Here is an 18,794-nt window from a genome sequence, read left to right as displayed (position 1 = left end):
TTGCAGATACAGTAGTTCTTATGCAATAAGGTATCACATCTCTCAGGTCAAGCCCTGGGAGTCAATATTTTTTGTGATGCTGAATGGAAAGAAACATTTTGCAGTAGTAAAGCATTTGGAGAAGATGAGTCTATTATGAGTAGCTGTTTCAAGTACGTTCTGCTAATGTGGGAGCATCGTATTTTACCTGTCAATCTTAATGCAGTCAGGCAATTTAAATGCGAATTTTAACATGGATCAGTTTGTGTTCTGCATTATTAGTAAATAGATAAAAAGAGTTTAGGATACATTTTGAGTGTAATACTATAAGAAGGAAGATTAGTCAAATCTATATTTATTTATTTATTTATTTATTATATTTAGTCAGAATTTGCTGTATTGCTTTAACTGATTTCAGGGAGATTAAAATTTAGGAATAGAGGACCAAGGCCTTTAAAAAATAACCATTTAAATTTAGCCCCTAAATTTTACTGGGGGATAAATTTATCCAAAGTCTGGATGAGTTTATGGTCAGGGTTAGATTGGGGTAAGAAGTTTAGGCGTCTGTTTACTAATGTTTAGCACATGCCCATGGAATTAGCGTGCACTGAATGCTAAGAAGTCCACTTTATACCTTTGGACTTCTTAGCATTTAGCATGTTCTAATTCCATTAGCTCGCAGTAAGCTTTAGTAAAAGGGCCCCTGAGTAAGACAGAACTGATTTCCATCGAACAACAGCCTACCTGGGGCAGCCAAATCTAGCTGCTGTAAAAGCACCTGGCTTGCCACTTCCCCCATTTCTCTCCAGGATCCACGAAATATAGGTGGGGTTCCAGCAACCCTTTGAACGATTCTTTTCCCTCTCAACCCCAAAGTATGAGGGACAAAGGTGAATAATAATAATAATAATAATAATAATGAAATAATGTCTCTTTGTAAATGAGCGTTGCAAAGAGATATCATATTGTTTAATATTCAATGGGAATCTCTTGTCTATACGTCCACTGTTGAGATGATGTATATGTACCATTTTGTAATTAGCAAGTTCACAAAAAATAAAGACGACTCCAGTGTAGTTGCAGGACGGGGGAGGGGCAAGGTAGGAAGAAACGGGCAGATATGGGTTTTGAGAGGTTTAGGTGAAGACCTCCGATTCCTAGTCCTTGGGCTCTATACCTAGAGCAAGTGATCACGTTCAACTGAACTTTCATTGGTCCTGATTTGACTCACTTTAGCTTTGGTGGATCAGATTCAGAGGGAAAAAAATGTACCGGATAACACAGTGTTCATTTTCTAAAGTGTTCAGGCTGACTGGTGCAGATGAAAAACGTGGTTGTAATAAATGATCCTTTGCTTCTAAGGCATTTTTTTTTTTCTCTCTCTCTCTCTTTTCTCCCCTGTATCTGTGTGCTGTTGTTAGGGAGATCTCTGCCTGTGCAGCTCCAGTCTCCTTCCCCTCTGTATGCTAAGTGATGGTTGAGTCCAGCTCCTTCTGCTGCTAGCAGCCTGTCTATTCTGCTCTCCTTCCATCTCGATCCCTCCCTCTTCATTCTCGCACTGTGCATCTCTTTTCTCGTCTCTGCTTCTGTCTCTTGCTCACCCCCCCCCCCCCCCCCCCACCCTTCTCCATTCCTTCTCTGTCTGTTTTTTGCCTCGGAGCTTGCCAGCCTCCCAGGATCTCCCAGCTCCGGCAGCTCTTTGCATCTTGCGCCTGCAGTGGATGAGATGAAAGCTGACCGAGTGCATCGCCAACTCCGAAAGGCATCAGACCTGCGCTTCCGTCCTGGATCTTTACCTGGCTGTGGGGGGCTTTGGGGTGGACCTCGCTGTTGCTGTCAGTGAATTTTGGCCGCTGTGACACGGTGAGATCGTACAAATCGCTGCTCGTGTGGGAAATAACTGCAGATATGCCTGCGTTGGGGAAACTGAAGTGTCTGCTGCTTCTGTGTGCGGGGGCTATCACTGCAGCCAAGGGTAAGATTTTCTTCTATAATTAGAACTGTGTTTGCTTTGCATTTCAAGTAATGCCCTTTCTTCTCCTCCTTGGAAAGTGTTGCTGATTTTTTTTGACCCCCCACCCCCACCCCCCACACCGTGATTTCGCTGGCAAGTTCATCACCTGTGGTTCTGTTAAAATCTTGAGCTCCAGTTTGTGTGTGACTTACTTTCTTGCATTCTGGTTTGGATGGAGGCATCTTTCGGGAGAGAGGGATTAGGACTCATCGTGATTCCCTCCTTGGTCTCCAGGGTGGCAATTTATATCAGTCAATTGAGAGAGAGAGAGAGGAAAAAGAAAGAAACAGGAATTGAAGCAAAACTGGGAGACTGGGGTGAGGTATGAGCTGCTTAGTGGATTGTAGTTTCAGTGCACTTTTTATGATCATGAATCCTTAAATAATAGGTGTCCAGAATGTCTTGTGGACATTTAGTGCCTTCCTTAATGGAAGCACCGTTGACAGGGTTTGTAATAAATCTGAAACATGAAGTCTCGGCTGGTTGGTGCACAGTTCCATCTGCATGTGTCGTGGGTGTACTATTCGCCTCATGCAAGTTGCATTTAGGGGATAGCCCCGAGGATGCTGGCAGTTTCATTATTGTGTGTCTTTTTGCAGTACAGAGGGATCCCTTTCAAATTCAGGCTGGCAACTATCTCACAGCACATGTTATTTTTCTAAATAATGTCTTTAAGAAGTTCAAGACAGGAGTAAAAAAACAGAATCGACTCCTTTAGCTTCCTTGCACCAAGGGGCTGCTGTTCCCCCCCCCCCCCTTTTTTGTCAGTTATTGCCTTTTACTGAACTGTTGCTGCAACTTCTTCCTCTAGCTTTAACCCTATCCTGTCCTCCTGATGCCTGGACCGGGCATAACTAATGCTTGATTTCATTTCTAAAAAGCAGCTTTGATCTGTATTTTCTCCTTCTAACCAGTGTGGCAGATGCTTAAATATTGTAAAAGTACTTGCCTCCATTTCTGATCCTTTCCCTCCCTCCCCTCAGACCCTGAATGACTGGAGGGCATGTGTATGACTTTGCTAGCATTTGGCAATGTTGGGAATCCTTTCACTGTGCACTATACAGACAAAAAGCAAATTTCATCTAAAAAGGAGATCCCTGATAAACCTAAGAGATCAACAATTCATTTTTTGCTTTATACTGTATCAGCCTTTATCTGAGCTGTAGTGTTTGGATAGCCTTGCTCTGTAGTTAGATTCCAATAGAAAGGATTTATTATACAGGCAGATAAAATCCTCTACTCATGTTAAGGGGAAAAGGAATTGAAATGAAACAGAAGGGAATGAAAAAAAATGACACTGTTCTGCTTAGATTCTCCAATAGAGTATTTTGGTTGCGCAGTTCTGTCTCACTCACTCTCTCTCTTTCTTTCTCTCTTGAAAACACCTGTCATCTGACCAGGGCAAAAGTTACTGGGACGATCAGAGACAAACAGAGTACCAGCGTAAGGAATGTGTGTAGAAAGGCAGGGTTAGATCTCCTTGTTGCACTGGGTATGAGGAAAGTCACAGCCTGAGCATACTGCAGGGATCTCACAGGAACAGGGCAAACAATGGAAATCTTATGATCCAGGCGCATTATTGGGATCTCACAGGGAGGACGGACAGCGCTTATAAACCAGGTGCAAGTCAAGGGATTGTAATTTCACATCTGTGGAGCAGAGCTTACTAAAAATCAATATTTAAAGGGATCTCATTAATAAAAAAAAAGGATCTCACATCCAAAACATAAACCTGGAAACAAAGATATTACACATCAGACACACATGGAGGATTTCAGACCTTGGTCACAAAGCACAATACAGGGCTCTACCTCCCCATCCCCCCCCCCCCCAAGCCTGCAAGGGTTCCACTTTGTACACAGCTTGCAGTGTAGCTCTCCTGGTTTCTCCTTTTCCATTGCCCTGCTTGGGTGCCACTCTGGTGGCTGTGGTACAAGCTTTTGCTCTGTCTCTGCCTGTATCCAGGGCCAGCGCTCTGTAATCCCTTCACGTGTTCCCATCAGTACTATTTTAACCCCTCTGTTCCTGGCTGGATGCCCTTAAGTGTCTGGGTGGGTGACCTTGGTGTGATAGCTTAAAGTGGGTTGAGGTGCTGACAAAAAGCAACAATGAGTTTGAAGCCTGCATAGGAGTCTGGATGGATTTCAGTAGTTGTAGACTGAAAAGCTCTCTCATCCTGATCTCTTCCCCTTCCCCCAATCAGTTTGCAGGAGGGTCTCATATCTCTTACTTTTAACTCCTAACCCTTACTCACTTGTTCAGTACCCATGTTATCTCATTCCTACCTTAGTAATTCCCCCATCCCTTATTTGTTCTGTTTGCCTGTCCTAATTAGATTGTAAGCTGTGTCGAGCAGGGACTGCCTCTTCATGTCCAGTAGCGCTATAGAAATGATAAGTAGTAGTAGAGAGGGGTACATAGGATTTCTCTGTAGCATCTGGGAGATAAATACAGTTTGCACAAAGTTGACTTGATCAGCCTGCATCAAGGCCAGCCCAAGGATATCTGACACCCTAGTTGAACCTTCAGCTGCAACCTCCCCCCCCCCTGAGTTGTCCAGAATCCCCCCATCCCTGCCTCTACCCTGAGGTGTCCCTCCTTTTCTTCCCATCTTCAATGTGTTCAGGGTCTCACTGCTGTAAGGCAAAGGCAGCAAGACTTGCCTGGAGCCTTAAAGCATCCACACATTCTCAAGGTCTTCCAGGTGCCACCCGCTTTGAACTGTCTGTTTTGGAGAGGCAGTGCACAGCAGACCTGAGCCATGCAAGGGCTCAAGAACCTGTGTCAGTCAGGCTGACTCAGATTGAGTGGTGCTAACTGCTGTACTAGTGCCAGCCCGTTTGTTGTGCTGCCCTAGGCAGATGCCTGATCTTGCCAGGGGTTAGATCGTCTTTGATTGTACTGTTTATTTCAGTTATATAAAATTGTAATAAACACAGTTTTAACTAAAAATACAATGTAGCTGGTTATGATTTTTGGCATTTAAACACTATCATCATTTTTTGGTAACACACAGCAGACAGCTTGTGGTCTAATCGTGATCACCATGTTACAGTAAGCAAAGCACCAACATGCACCCTCAAAGAATGTTCTAAATGGAACAAAGATAATTATGGCAAAGAGATCTCAAGTGGGCTGTTAGAAACATTTCTCTAAAGTTTAGGAACAAGAAGGCCTGAGGGTTGGGGTGGGGGAGGGGACTTGTACCACCTAGCCTGTTGTTGTTGGTTTTTTTTTTTTTAACATTGAGTCCTGAGTCATATACTCCTTGCCCTATTCCTTCACCCATCTCCCCTTGCTGGAGGGCCAGGGACATCAGGCATTGTCTGTGGAGAAGGGGCAGGTTGTTATTTTTGAACAGGCAGTGATTGGTGGGACAAGAGGATGGGAAGGAGCTTCAGGTGGGTTTCAGCTGTATGTTCAGGCGACATTGTTGTTTCATGGTGCCTGTCTAAGGGTTTCTCCCCTCCTACTCACCCTAATTTGAGTTTGCAATTCTTGGGAGGGAGACTTCAGAGTACTATGTCATTGTTTCAGGATCCTTATTAAGCAAAGGGTGATGAGGGGAGGTGTGGCCTCTGAGGGTAAAGGCACACTGTGGTGCTAAGGGTCAGAGGGGATTCTGGAGTGGGAAGCTTGATATGACAGACAATCCCCAGATGGTTTCTGGAACCAAAGTGGTACTTAGTAACTGAACAATGACACAATGCCCCCTCTTCCCCCCCCCCCCCCCCCCCCACACACACACATATTGGAGAGTGGAGGTTGGAAGTGGATGGTCTTTATTTCATGTTTATTTGTATTGGGAAGACTCAGGTTGTTAAGACCAATTAACTGTGGGTCTCTTTAAAAATTGTGTATGATGGCATTTTTTTCTTTTTAAAGAGAGGCAGGGGAGGGACAACTGGGACCTTACAATGTTAACCCCCTCACTGTCCCGCCCTCGCGTCAAGACGTAATAATGTCAGAGGGCGGAACAGTGAGAGGGAAGGGAACACTGGAAGCAAGCTGATGTCCGGAGGGATGTTCAAACGGGACGGAAGCCAGAGCCAGCCAGACAGACAGAGAACGTTCAGGTACAAATCAAGGGGAGGAGAGAATTGCAGGACATCGAGGGGAGGGAGGGAGGAAGGGAAGGGGAGGGGAGGGCAGGGCAGAGGAGAATTGATGGACATGGATGGGATGAGAGGACAGTAGAGGAGAAAATCATGGGAGACAGATGGGAGGACAGGGACGAGGAGAATTGCTGGACATGAAGGGGAGGGGAGGGAAGAATTGCTGGACATGGAGGGGAGGGCAGAGGGGAGAGAGAGAGAGAGAGAAAAAAAGCTTACATGACAGCCTTCCTAGGGCCCGTTTCATTGTTGAGGAAATGGGCATGGTTCCACTAGTATTCTATAATTGGAGCCTGATTATAGAATAAGCTTAGTTGATATCAGAGCCTAAAACTACGCACATCCATTTACACCAATGGAAATGTGGTATAAATCCCAGCGCACAGATTTATGCACACTGGGCCATATTCTATAACTACATGTGTACATTTCAAAATGCCCATGAAACATCTGTTTCCCACCCATAATCACGCCCATTTATAACTGCACACATTAGAAATTTGCCTCACTTCGTTACAGAATACGCTTAGCGAGTTGTACATGTAAATTCTAATCAGTGACAATTAGTGCTCATCATTGCTTGTGAAGTGCTGTTATCAGCGCCCATTGGTTTGTTAAACTTGTTAAGTTATGTGCGGATCTTTAGGCGTGCTTTATAGTATCTGGGGGATAGTGCCCAGCATTTTGCCTGCATTTTTAATGCCCGTTTTTTTGGCACACTACACCGAATTGACTCCGTATGCTTAATTTACATGTTTATGTTTTTTTAAAAATCCTTTCTCATTAAAAGATCTGTATTCCACAATAATACAGAGCCAAAATCGATCCATTTATGTATTGGGACAATATTTAGAGCCAATATTTAGAGTCACCATTTAGAGAAAAATCTAGCTTACTAATAAATTTGACTCCTTTCCTAAGTTCATAAAATAAAACTCCCATCCTACAATGTTTCACCTTATTTCTGGAGTTCTTTGGTTGTGCAATATTTTTCTATTCATCACACTACAGCAGAGATCAGATTGACACCAATTTTTTTAAAATGGGATTTTACTAGTGTGTGCATGTGGTGGTGGTGGTGGTGGTGGGAGGGGGTGATTTTGCCATTTTCCATCAGTTAAGTGGTAGCAACCCATGACAGATTTGTCTTCTAGAAATCAAATGCATTTTGGCTTTCTTTATTTTTGGCTCAAGAGCCTGGATGCATTAAATATTCATAAAATCAACCTCTCATACATTTTTTCCTTGTATGGTATAACTCTGTATAGATTGCACTCAGTTTTCTAAAATCTACTGAATATGGTGACTTAAAAAAATCACAAAGAAAGATGACTTCCTTACCCTTGGTCAAAGAGAGAAGAGTATTTTGAGACTGCATATAAATTCGATGCAGAACAGAAGCAAAAGCGTCCCACAGATTCTCATATCAAGCAGCATGCTGCTTTAACTGGAAGGACTGGTTATGGAACAGAAAGGCTAATGATTCTTTTTCTACCGCACTCTACTGCCTTGCACCGAGTGCATAAAACCAGGAAGCTGGCTGTTTACTCTCACAAAATCATTTAAAAGGCCAATCAAAAACTACCAATAACGTATTGAAGTCCAAGGAAGAGGCAAATTACTGTTAGACTGTAAAAATACTTTAGGCCAGAAGGTTAAAGTCATCTATATTTCTGTGCTGTTGGAATCTAAGTAATGCTGTTAGTCAGATGCGTTCTCTCAAGGCACTTCATTGATCAATGGGCATTAGAGATGCAATAATGGAATGTTTTTAAATCAAACAAAACGTATATTCACTCATTCTCCTGAAAGCATAATTAGTTCAAATCACAAGACAACAGGTTTCTATGTTCTAACTGCATAAAAATAGAACATATTTGTGCGTGCATGTGTGTGGTTTTTTTTTTCGTTGTTCTGATTTTTGCTTTACTTGGTTTTGAAAATAGGACATTCATGTTCACCCAAGTGAAGTAAACTACTCCTGTATATATTTCAGACTGTTATTAACGCAAACGTGCAGAGGGACTTTTTCCAAAGAGCAGTTTTCCTGTTTGCAGGAATCACATGCTATTTGTTGGAGTACTAGAAGGGTTTTTTTTTTGTTTGTTTGTTTAATTTGAATCAATGCACTTTCTATTCCTGCTCGTATCACTTGCCAAATCTACTTCAAACCAAGGTTAAACTACAACAGCTAAGAATAGCAAGGCAAGGGAAGGCAAGGCAACACTGTGCCACCTCTAGGAAAAACTTCTTTCTTCCTGGGGATAGGCATGCTCCCTATCATCAGAGGAAAATATGATCCCAGTGCAGAAGTGTTCAGATTGCACTGCAGTGATGAGCTGATGTGCCTGAATGCACCAACAGCTAGGATGAGGAAAGGACATTACTTAAAAACTGAACATACGTGATGAGTCTGTGTGCAGAACAAATGCTTTCCATGCTTCAGTGAGCAGAAGAACCTTGACGTTGTAGTTTCAGCAAGTCCTTGCACAGATTTATTTTGCATTTGTTTACCGTAGTGTTAGATTTTCCACCGTCTGCATCATTTTGGTTGCTCACAGTAACACAGTAAATAATGACAGATAAAGACCCCTGCTGTCCATCCAGTGTTTCCAACAAAGGTGAGGCTTCACCTGCCACTCTGTGCAGGTTATAGTCATTCATGTTTAAACACAATGGTTGGCAATTTGCCATCATTTATTTATTAGGATTTATTTACTGCCTTTTTAAAAGGAATTCATTCAAGGTGGTGTACAGTTAGAATAAATCAAACATGAGCAATAGACAATTACAGCAGTAAAAATATTCAAATAACAATAGAAAGTATGGCGTGGTAGTATACTTACAATGTCAGGGTATAAGCAAAGATGGAACATATAGATAGGTAAGTGAGGAAGAGGAGTTAGAAAATAAGGTGACTAATGTAAAAAAGGTGCACATGAGGTCAGAGAGATGGTTAAATATAATCTCAGCTAGGGTAAGAAGCCAGAAGTATTGCTAACATTATTTAACTTGTTAATCTCAGCATTAGGAGGTTTTCCCCTCCCCCTTTAGATGTACAGCACCCTCATGTCATGACTTTTAATTAGCAGAGAACCTGTCAGAGAAATGGATTTCATGTCAATGATAGGGTTGTATCAGTGAGTCTGTCATTCACATAGGGGTACAGGGAACTCCTAAACTAGATCGCTACTTTTAATTTTACAAATCAAGAAGGGCTCTACACAGCGTATAGAGCGTGCCAGAATGCTCTCTAGTAATATATGAATGCTACAAAATAGCAGAAATATTGCAGAAAACACATAGGGGACCTTTTACTGAAGTGCAGTAAAATGTGGGTTTAGCTCTTGTGAGCTAAGACCAGATATAGCGCAACACTTTTTAAGGATTTTGTATTTTTTTTGTTTTGTTTTGATTTTTTGTGGGTTTTTTTTTGGCAGGTTATGCAAAACATCAATGAAGGAGCACTTACCACCTCTTATTTAGGAGGAGCTAAGTGCCCCCCCCCCCCATGTTAACCCTCTATTATCTGGTCAGCGTTCGCAGGAATGCCCACTCTCTGTTCATGACTTGCCCCCTCAAAAATATTATTTTAAAATTGTTAATGCGCTCTTTGCATAAAAAAAACACCAGGGACATTACCACAAACACTTTAACGAGTTTTGTGGTAAGCCTTTCTTAGCACATTAGGGCTTAACAAACTTTAGTAAACGGGCCTAATCATTAGAAGTTAAAAGAATTAGAATCCTCAAAATTCCTAAGGAGATATTAGTATTCAAATTCTTTGAAAATGTACCTGTGGCTTCTTTTTTTAAACCATCAGTTATTAAAATCAGGCATCTGCACTGCAGCTTCTTATCAAACTCCAAACAGACTTTACACTAATTTGAAGCACCCATGTACGATGTACTGTAGCATCAACAAATGAGCAGTGAAAAAGAGCTTTATAAATATGTCTGTTTGGTGGGGGGGAAGGGGACGGGGGACAGGGATAAAAATAGCCTAGGATTTAAGAGAATGGAAATGGCAGAGAAAGCAAAAATTGGTCATGTTGATATTTGAAACAATCTTGCAAGTACTGCTGTTTTTAAGGGTGAATAAAAGCTTGAGAAAGAGAAAGAGATGAAAGAAATGCCAAGAGCTGTTATTTGGATGTACCATTAACTGACACTGCACATGATGACAGTTCTTTGCATGTTGTTTTCCATGTTCTCCATATTGTTGTTGCCATATAATTAAACAGATTGCAAACTTTCTGCCTCGCCTCACCCCATGCCTGGAATAAACTCCCTGAGCCCATACGCCAGCCCCCCTCCCTACCCATCTTCAAAGCCTTGCTCAAAGCCCACCTCTTCAATGTCGCCTTCGGCACCTAACCACCATACCTCTATTCAGGAAATCTAGACTGCCCCAACTTGACATTTCGCCCATTAGATTGTAAGCTCCTTGGAGCAGGGACTGTCCTTTTTTGTTAATCTGTACAGCGCTGCGTAACCTTAGTAGCACTCTAGAAATGCTAAGTAGTAGTAGTAGTAGTAGTAGTAACTAATTGGAATTATATGAAGGTCAATCTAATTAAGCACACCAATGGGCCCTTGTACTAAGTAATTAGATTGTGAGCCCTCAAGGACAGGGAAATACCCAGTGTACCTGAGTATAACTCACCTTTAGCTACTACTGAAAAAAAGTGTGAACAAAATTCAAATAAATAATAATAAGTCGTGCAAAGTTGTTAGCGCGTACATTTGCCTGTGCTAACTGCTACTGCTCGAGCACGCAAACAGCACAGTGCCATGCTGGTTAATGTTTGCAAACTCATGTGTTAATCACATGTTGTCATTGGAGGCATGAATTAGGCGGAGAATGGGTGGAAACTGCATACCATAGTTAATAAGGGGGAAATTCTATAAATGGTTCTCAAGAAAAGGTTGTGAAAAAATGGGCACTAAGCAAGACTTACACCTGCTGAAGCCTGGTATAAATGGGGCCCTTTGACAAAAGCACGCTAGCATTTTTAACATATGCTAAAAATGAGTGTATCCTAACTGTGTAGATGCCCATAGAAATATTATGGCTGTCTACATGGTTAGAGCATGCTGAAAATTAGCACATGCTAAAAACACTAGTGCACCTTTATATAAGACCCCCCCCCCCCTAGTTAGGTGCACTACTACTACTACATGTGCAAGTTTTTAAAATGCCCCTGACACACCCTCTTTTGAGTTATATGCTAGTAGAGTTAGGTGCCCTGCCTTATCAAATAACACGCAGTGAGATGTGCATGTACATTTTAATGAGTGAAGAACTATGGAACTCTATAAACCTTTACAAAATAATGAAAAAAAAATAAATTGTCTCAATAATGTATCATTCATGTAGAGACTAACAGGAGGAAAAAAAAGCCACAACAGTCACAGGCTGTTTGCCGTGGAATTCAAACTTTTGTCAAATCCACTCCAACAGGAGGACCACAGCAGCCCATTAATTAAGACCAATCATTGGCAAAAACCTCCTGAAATTCTTCTGAAATGTCAATACAGTGCAATCTGCTTAAGTGCAAGGGTCTGGGACCAAAGAAATACATGCAGTTAACCGGAGAGTGCACTTAACAGTTGTGACCCAAAGAAGCTTGACATCTCAAACATATGTACAGTACTGTTTATTATACGTACAGTACACAGTCTCCATTAACTGATGTTATACAGTCTCCGTTAACTGACGTTAGGCTTACTTGAAGTAATCAGTTACAGTCCTCTGTACACTCTTGTGTCTGTGAGTTCCATAGACTACATTTGCCAGATGGTAAAAACTGTCGTTGCACTGACATCCAGTGGCCTCCAGATAGGCCCACACAGTGTTGAGACTCTCCAGTGCTCTTGCAAAAGTAACAGGAGGTTGTTGAATTTCATCAGCATGTGCCTCGCTGCTCATTTCATCATCTGTTTCATCATCAGCCGTTGCCTGCGTGTAGGTGCATATCTGTACATCAGTGCTGTCGTCAGCTGTTTGTAGATCGTAATCAACAGCTACGTAGTGATGAAACTCCTCTTCAGTAACACCGGCTGGGATGTCAATAGCCTGTTCAGATGACGCGTTTGCAACAGCTGCATCTGTTTCGTCCCTCTCCACATCTCTAACAAAGCTTGTCCGTTTGTAGCAGTTCACAATGGTTGCCTGTGTAACATGATTCCAGGCTTCTTTATGCAGATTACGAGCCAGTTCAACAGCACGTTTATCCTTGCCAGTCTGGTCATCCATAATGGTCATCAGACGACGTAGCACAAGAGCCCGATAATGTTGTTTGAAATTGGCTATTATGCCCTGACCCATAGGTTGGATCAGAGAGGTAGTTTTTGGTGGCAGGAAGGTTAGACAGCCTGACATCATCACTGTGTGCAGCACAATTATCACAAAGCAACAAAATCTGACGCTTTTGTGCCTGCATTCTAGTGTATAACTTTTACAGCCACTGCTTCCAAAATTCCCCAGTCATCCATGGATTTGCATTAGCCTCGTATGACACAGGAAGTCGCTTAACATTCTTGAAGCAACAGGGCTGTTTGCTCTTTCCAATGATGAGTGGTTCCAACTTTTCCCTCCCATCCACATTGCAGCAAAGGAGGATCGTCAGTCAGTCCTTTGACGTTTTACTTCCTGTAGTTTCGGCCTGTTTGAATGCAAGTGTTCCATCAGGAATCGCTCGCCAGTGGAGACCGTTTTCATCAGCATTGAAAATGTCATGAGGTGCAAACTCGTTCAAGATGGTAGGAAGAACTGAAATAACCAAATTTTCAGCACCAAAGTCATCAGCGTCTTGTTTCTCACCATGCTGTGTCTTGAATTTTATGTTGTTCCTCTCCTTCCATCTTTCCAACCATCCAACAGTGGCTTTGAATTCAGTTAGTCCAAGACTTTCAGCTAGCTAATTAGCTTTATCCATAAGCAGTGGACCACTGACAGGAAACTGTCTGCTCCTGACTTGAGAAAACCACCGAAGTAGAGCATCTTCTACTTCCTCAACTTTTCCCACCCCTTTTCGTTTCCGTTGTGGATTTGCATTGTTTTGCCAGTCTTCCAGAAGCTGATCTTTCTGCTTCAAGACACGTGAAATTTGACTGGGATTGACACCATATTCTTTAGATGCTTGACTTTGTTTGTTTTCTAATTTTTTAAGACCTTCTATTTGTTCAACCAGTGTTAAAGTCTTACAGTTGCACGACGACGACTTCTCCAGTGTACACTCTAACAACATTCTTTCGCTTCTTCTGCCTGTGGCAGTTAACCAATGAGATTTCAAATTTACCGCCCCTTTGTCACGCACCAATCGGCTTCCATATTTCACGCGTGCGCTTATGCGGAGTCTTTCATGCAGAGGAGCGGTCTTAAACCATGCATATAAGTGAATCTTGCACTTATCAGTGGTGCACTAAACAGGTTTGTCCCCACAGAAATTGATGTTGCCAAAAACGGGACCGAAATACGGCATGCAGTTAAACTGAGCATGTGCTTATCTGACGTGCACGTAAATGGAATGCACTGTATATATATACTTAGAAGCTTGCATGGGTTCCTTTCCGCTTCCAAAACAAATCAAAACTGGCAGATTTAAACAGAAAATCATAACAAATCCTTTCTTCAAACCTCCCAATTCCAGCTCCGCATTAGCGTTAGATTTCCAGTGTTAAGAGGAGGAAATATTTTTTCACTCAATCAACAGTTAAGTTCTGGAAATCTTTGCCAGAGGATGTGGTAACAGCAGTTAGCGTAGCTGGGTTTAAAAAAGGTTTCCTGGAGAAAAAGTCCATAGTCTACTATTGAGACAGACATGGGAAGCATCTGCTTGCCCTGGGATCGGTAGTATGGAGCGTTGCCACGATTTGGGTTTCTGCCAGGTACTTGCGACCTGGCTTGGCCTTGGCCACTGTTTGAAAAACAGGATACTGGGCTAGGAGGATCACTGGTCTGACCCAGTATGGCTATTCTTATGTTCTTTCTTTGTGCACTGTTCTCTGAGCATTGGGAGGAATTAGCCAATGACCTCCTTGTCATCCATGTGACTACATTTAAATTGTATTTATTTATTTAAGCATTTATATATCACCTAGACCAAAGTGGTTTACAATTTAATTACAGGTACTGGCACTGTCCCTAATGGGCTCATAATTTAAGTATATTCTACCTGGTGCAACAGAGGGCTAAGTGACTTGCCCAGGGTCACAGTGAGCTATAGAGGGAATTGAACTCGATTCCCCAGGGTCTCAACCCACTGCTAACTGTTAGGCAGCAATGGGAATCACACCCAGTTCCCCAGGTCTGCAAACCGCTGCACTAACCATTAGGCCACTCATCCACTCCTAAATACAATTTACGGACATCTTTGGAGTGCACATTGCTCCGTGTTTTAAAGCCCTCTGAGAATTCTACGTATATTAATGCCGGAACTAGTCCAGTGCTAATTGGCTCTAATGTCGGCAATAGGTTCTGAGCATTGGGGCCACAGTCTTCTGATTCTTTCTTCAGTGATTGTAAATGTGAGTACAACTTAGGGGCCTATTTATTAGAGTGTGCTGAGCAATTATCATGTGAATGAGCACATGCTGTAAGCACATGAGCCGATAACTATTTCTACACTAGCATACCTGTTTGCATTAATTTGCACCTTAAGGACTAAACATTCGGTGCCAAAATGAAATTCACCTAAGCACATTCTATAAAGTACGCCTTAATTTAGGGGTACTTTATAGAATAAGTTAAATTTCCATGCAGTTTATAGAATATACCGAACACCCATCCGCATAACTACATTTAATTGTGGGCAGGTACACCAAGTAAAACTTGGTGTAAATTCTGATGCCTAAATTGTGCACGGACTGGATGCATTCATTAATAGCATGCATAGATTTTAGAAATGCCCATGACTCACCCATTAGAAGCCCATGGTCATGCCACCTTTTCAACTCTGCAACTTGAAATTTACGCATAGCGCATTATAGAATACGCCTAGACAGTGCCAATTAATTTCAATAATTTGCTTGTTTATTGGCTATTATCAATGCTGACTGGCTTGTTAACCAATTAGGTTATGTGCATTGTTATGGAATACACTTCGATTCCCACGTGGAAATCTCAGTGTGATATATAGAATCTGGCAGCAACTGTATGCCATGTTAAGGAGGTGGAACTGAGCCAATTATGGGCAGATAATGGTGGTGGACTGCAGTGGGCCATTAGTACATGGTATTTAGGATGCCATCATTTGTGTAGTTAATGAAGGTATACTTCTTTAATTGCAAACAATGTTACTATGCAGTAATGAACTTTTATATGTTGTAACTGCAGGGGACACGCTGTACATGTCATCAAAGGTTTGTGCACAGCCTTTGCTCTTTCTGGGCATTAGTTTTTTTGCAATTAAGTTGCAGCAGAAACAACATTTCTTCCATTGTAGTAAATATGCCCCTTATTTGCCTTCTTTGATTACTGAAGTTAAGCATTTTAGTGAATTAGGATGCACACAAGACAGCAATTTTTGATCCATTTTAGATTTGTTTGGACTTTTTTTTGTTGGTTCACACATTCATTTTAATGTGTGTTAGATCATTTTAATGTGCACAGATCAACTTAATATGCATTTGTAGACATGCAAGTTAAATCAGATTAGCACACACACTATATAGCGTGACTTAAGTTGTACGTGCAAATGTGGTCATATTCTGGATTTGTGCATGCAGCTCGATTAGTTAACAAGCCAATCAGTGCTGATAATTGCCAATTAACTAGCAATTATTGACACTATTTGGCATGAATTAGAATCTATGCACACAACTGTCTAAGCGTATTTTGAAAAGTGATATGTGTAAATTCTAAGGCGCATAACAATGAAAGCAAAGGAAGTAAAACCCAGACTGGCTCAATCTGTCCTCCTTTTCCTGGAGCCATATAGTAACCCTAAGCCCAACGCGGGCTTACCACTTTCTGAAAGGGAAGTACCACCGAGCAACCACAGCTTCAGTTGCAGCACAGCCATTTCTTAAATTATTGAGCAATTTTAATGATATTTTGCTGGAGTCATTCCATATGTTAAAATATGTTGCAGGGAGATGGGATGTGATTCTTGATGTCATACACCTTGCGGCTGTGCTTGCCATAATTATTAGAGTTAAGTTAAGAAGGAGCAATTAAGTTTATTTTTATTGTTTTAGGGATGTGGGAAAGATTCTTACTAATGGATTATTTCCTTGTAACTGAGAAAGGTCAAATATAGCTTACAGTTCATATAGTAAATGAACAAATGGTATCAGGCGAGTTCCCACTCGGACAGTTTCCAGCCACCAATTCTCCCCTAGACAATTTCCACCTAGGACAATTCCCCCCTGGGACAATTCCCACTTAAGAGGGACATTTCCCACCAAGGACATTTCCCTGTCGGTTATTTCACACCCTCCCTAGTCTTTTATTTTTTGTTGTTATTGACTGTAGCTTCTTTCTTGTATCAGGTCCCATAAGTCCTGACCTAGAATTTGCTAAATACATATAGATAACTCTATACTGCTTAAATCATGACAATGACTAGTTTAAAATCTTGCTCCTTAAATATAAATGGATTGAATCATCCGATTAAAAAGAAAAAGCTTTAGCTTACTTAAGGAAAACAGATTATATGATATTTGTTTATTACAAGAAACCCACCTAAATGGTGAAGAATCAGAAAAATGAATAGGGAAGTGGATTCAAAATTACTATTATGCCCCTGATGTTGCAAGAGAGAGAGAGAGAGAGAGAGAGGGAGGAATGGCTAATCTGATAAAAAAATCAGCAACAATGACAGTAACTGAACATCTTTGCAATACTGAAGGTAGGTGGGTTCTTATCAATTTTAATATTGGCCATACATATTACACTGTAATTAATATATGTGCATCTTCTACGGCTCGGATTGAGTTCTTTCAAAAATTAAGTACAGAAGTATTAAGTAATGTGTTTGATAATATCATTGCTTTTGACTTTTATCATGTCATTGATCCATTTCTGGATTAAAAAAAAACATATGAAACTAAGAATACTGATCTACAACATATTTATTTTTTAAGATATTTATACCCCACATTATACAATAGTCGATTGTTTCAATGTTGCTTACAGTAAAGGTAGGAGGGAACGAACAGAAGACAGTTTAAGAAATAATGTGATAGGGAACGAGCAGAAGGCAGTATAAGAGTTGATCACTGTGTCTAGTGATGTATACGTATTAGTTACAAATTGATTGACTTCCTTCACAAAGTTGGTACATTTTTATACAACATGGTAACGTATTAGTTACATATAGATTTTGCTCACATCTTTTCAGTAGTGCTCAAGATAAGTTATATTCAGGTACACCAGGTATTTCCCTGCCACTAAAGAGCTCACAATCTAAGGGGCCCTTTTACTAAACCATCTCCCAGGGACATCCAAATCGGTATAATCGAAATTTTGGACGTCTCCAACTGCAGTCCGTTGTAAGGATGTCCAAATTTCAAGGGGGCATGGAGAAGGTGAGACTTGGGCGTGCCTAAGACTTGGATGTCTTTGAGCCATAATCGAAAAAAGAAAAGATGTCCTAAAGTAAAAGTTGGATGTTTTCACCCGGACGTGTTTTCTTTATAAATAAGGCATAAAAAGGTGCCCAAAATGACCAGATGACCACCGGAGGGAATTTGGGATGACATCCCATTACTCCCCCAGTGGTCACTACCCCCCACCCTCAAAAAACATCTTTAAAAATATTTTGTGCCAACCTCTATGCCAGCCTCAGGTGTCATACTCAGGTCCATGACAGCGCATGCAGGTCCCTGGAGCAGTTTTAGTGGGTACTGCAGTGCACTTCAGACAGGAAGACCCAGGCCCACACCCCCCTACCTCTTACATTTGTGGAGGAAACAGCGAGCCCTCCAAAACCCACCAGAAACCCACTGTACCCACATATAGATGCCCCCTTCACCTGTAAGGGCTATGGTAGTGGTGTAAAGTTGTAGGTAGTGGGATATGGGGGGGGGGGTTGGGGGCTTATCACACAAGGTAAGGGAGCTATGTACCTGGGAGCATTTTATGAAGTCCACTGCAGTGCCCCCTAGGGTGCCCGGCTGGTGTCTTGGCATGTCAGGGGGACCAGTGTACAACAAATGCTGGCTCCTCCGACGTCCAAATGGCTTGCATTTGGACATTTTTGACATGGACGTCTTTGATTTCAAAAATCGCCGAAAGTCAAAGATGTCCATGTCTAGGGACGTCCATGTCTAAGGACGTCCAAATTCTACTACTACTACTACTACTACTTAACATTTCTAAAGCGCTACTAGGGTTACGCAGTGCTGTACAATTCAAGGACGTCCTTGGTATTTTCGAAACGAAAGATGGACTTCCATCTTTTTTGGAAAATACGGTTTTCCCCACCCCCGGATTTGGATGTTTTAAAAGTATTTGCACATAACTTCCTTGAGTGTCCCCTAGTCTTTGTACTTTTGGAACAAGTAAAACATTGATTTTCTTCTACTCATTCTACATTACTTAGGATTTTTTCAAACCTCAATCATATCTCCCCTCATCGGTGTATTTTCCAAGCTGAAGAGCCCTAACCTCTTTAGCCTTTTCTCATACGAGAGAAGTTCCATCTCCTTTACCATTTTGGTTGCTCTTCTTTGAATCTT

Source organism: Microcaecilia unicolor, chromosome 3 (assembly GCF_901765095.1).
Source record: "Microcaecilia unicolor chromosome 3, aMicUni1.1, whole genome shotgun sequence".
Taxonomy (NCBI): Eukaryota; Metazoa; Chordata; class Amphibia; order Gymnophiona; family Siphonopidae; genus Microcaecilia; species Microcaecilia unicolor.
Note: the sequence above shows the minus strand (reverse complement) of the source record.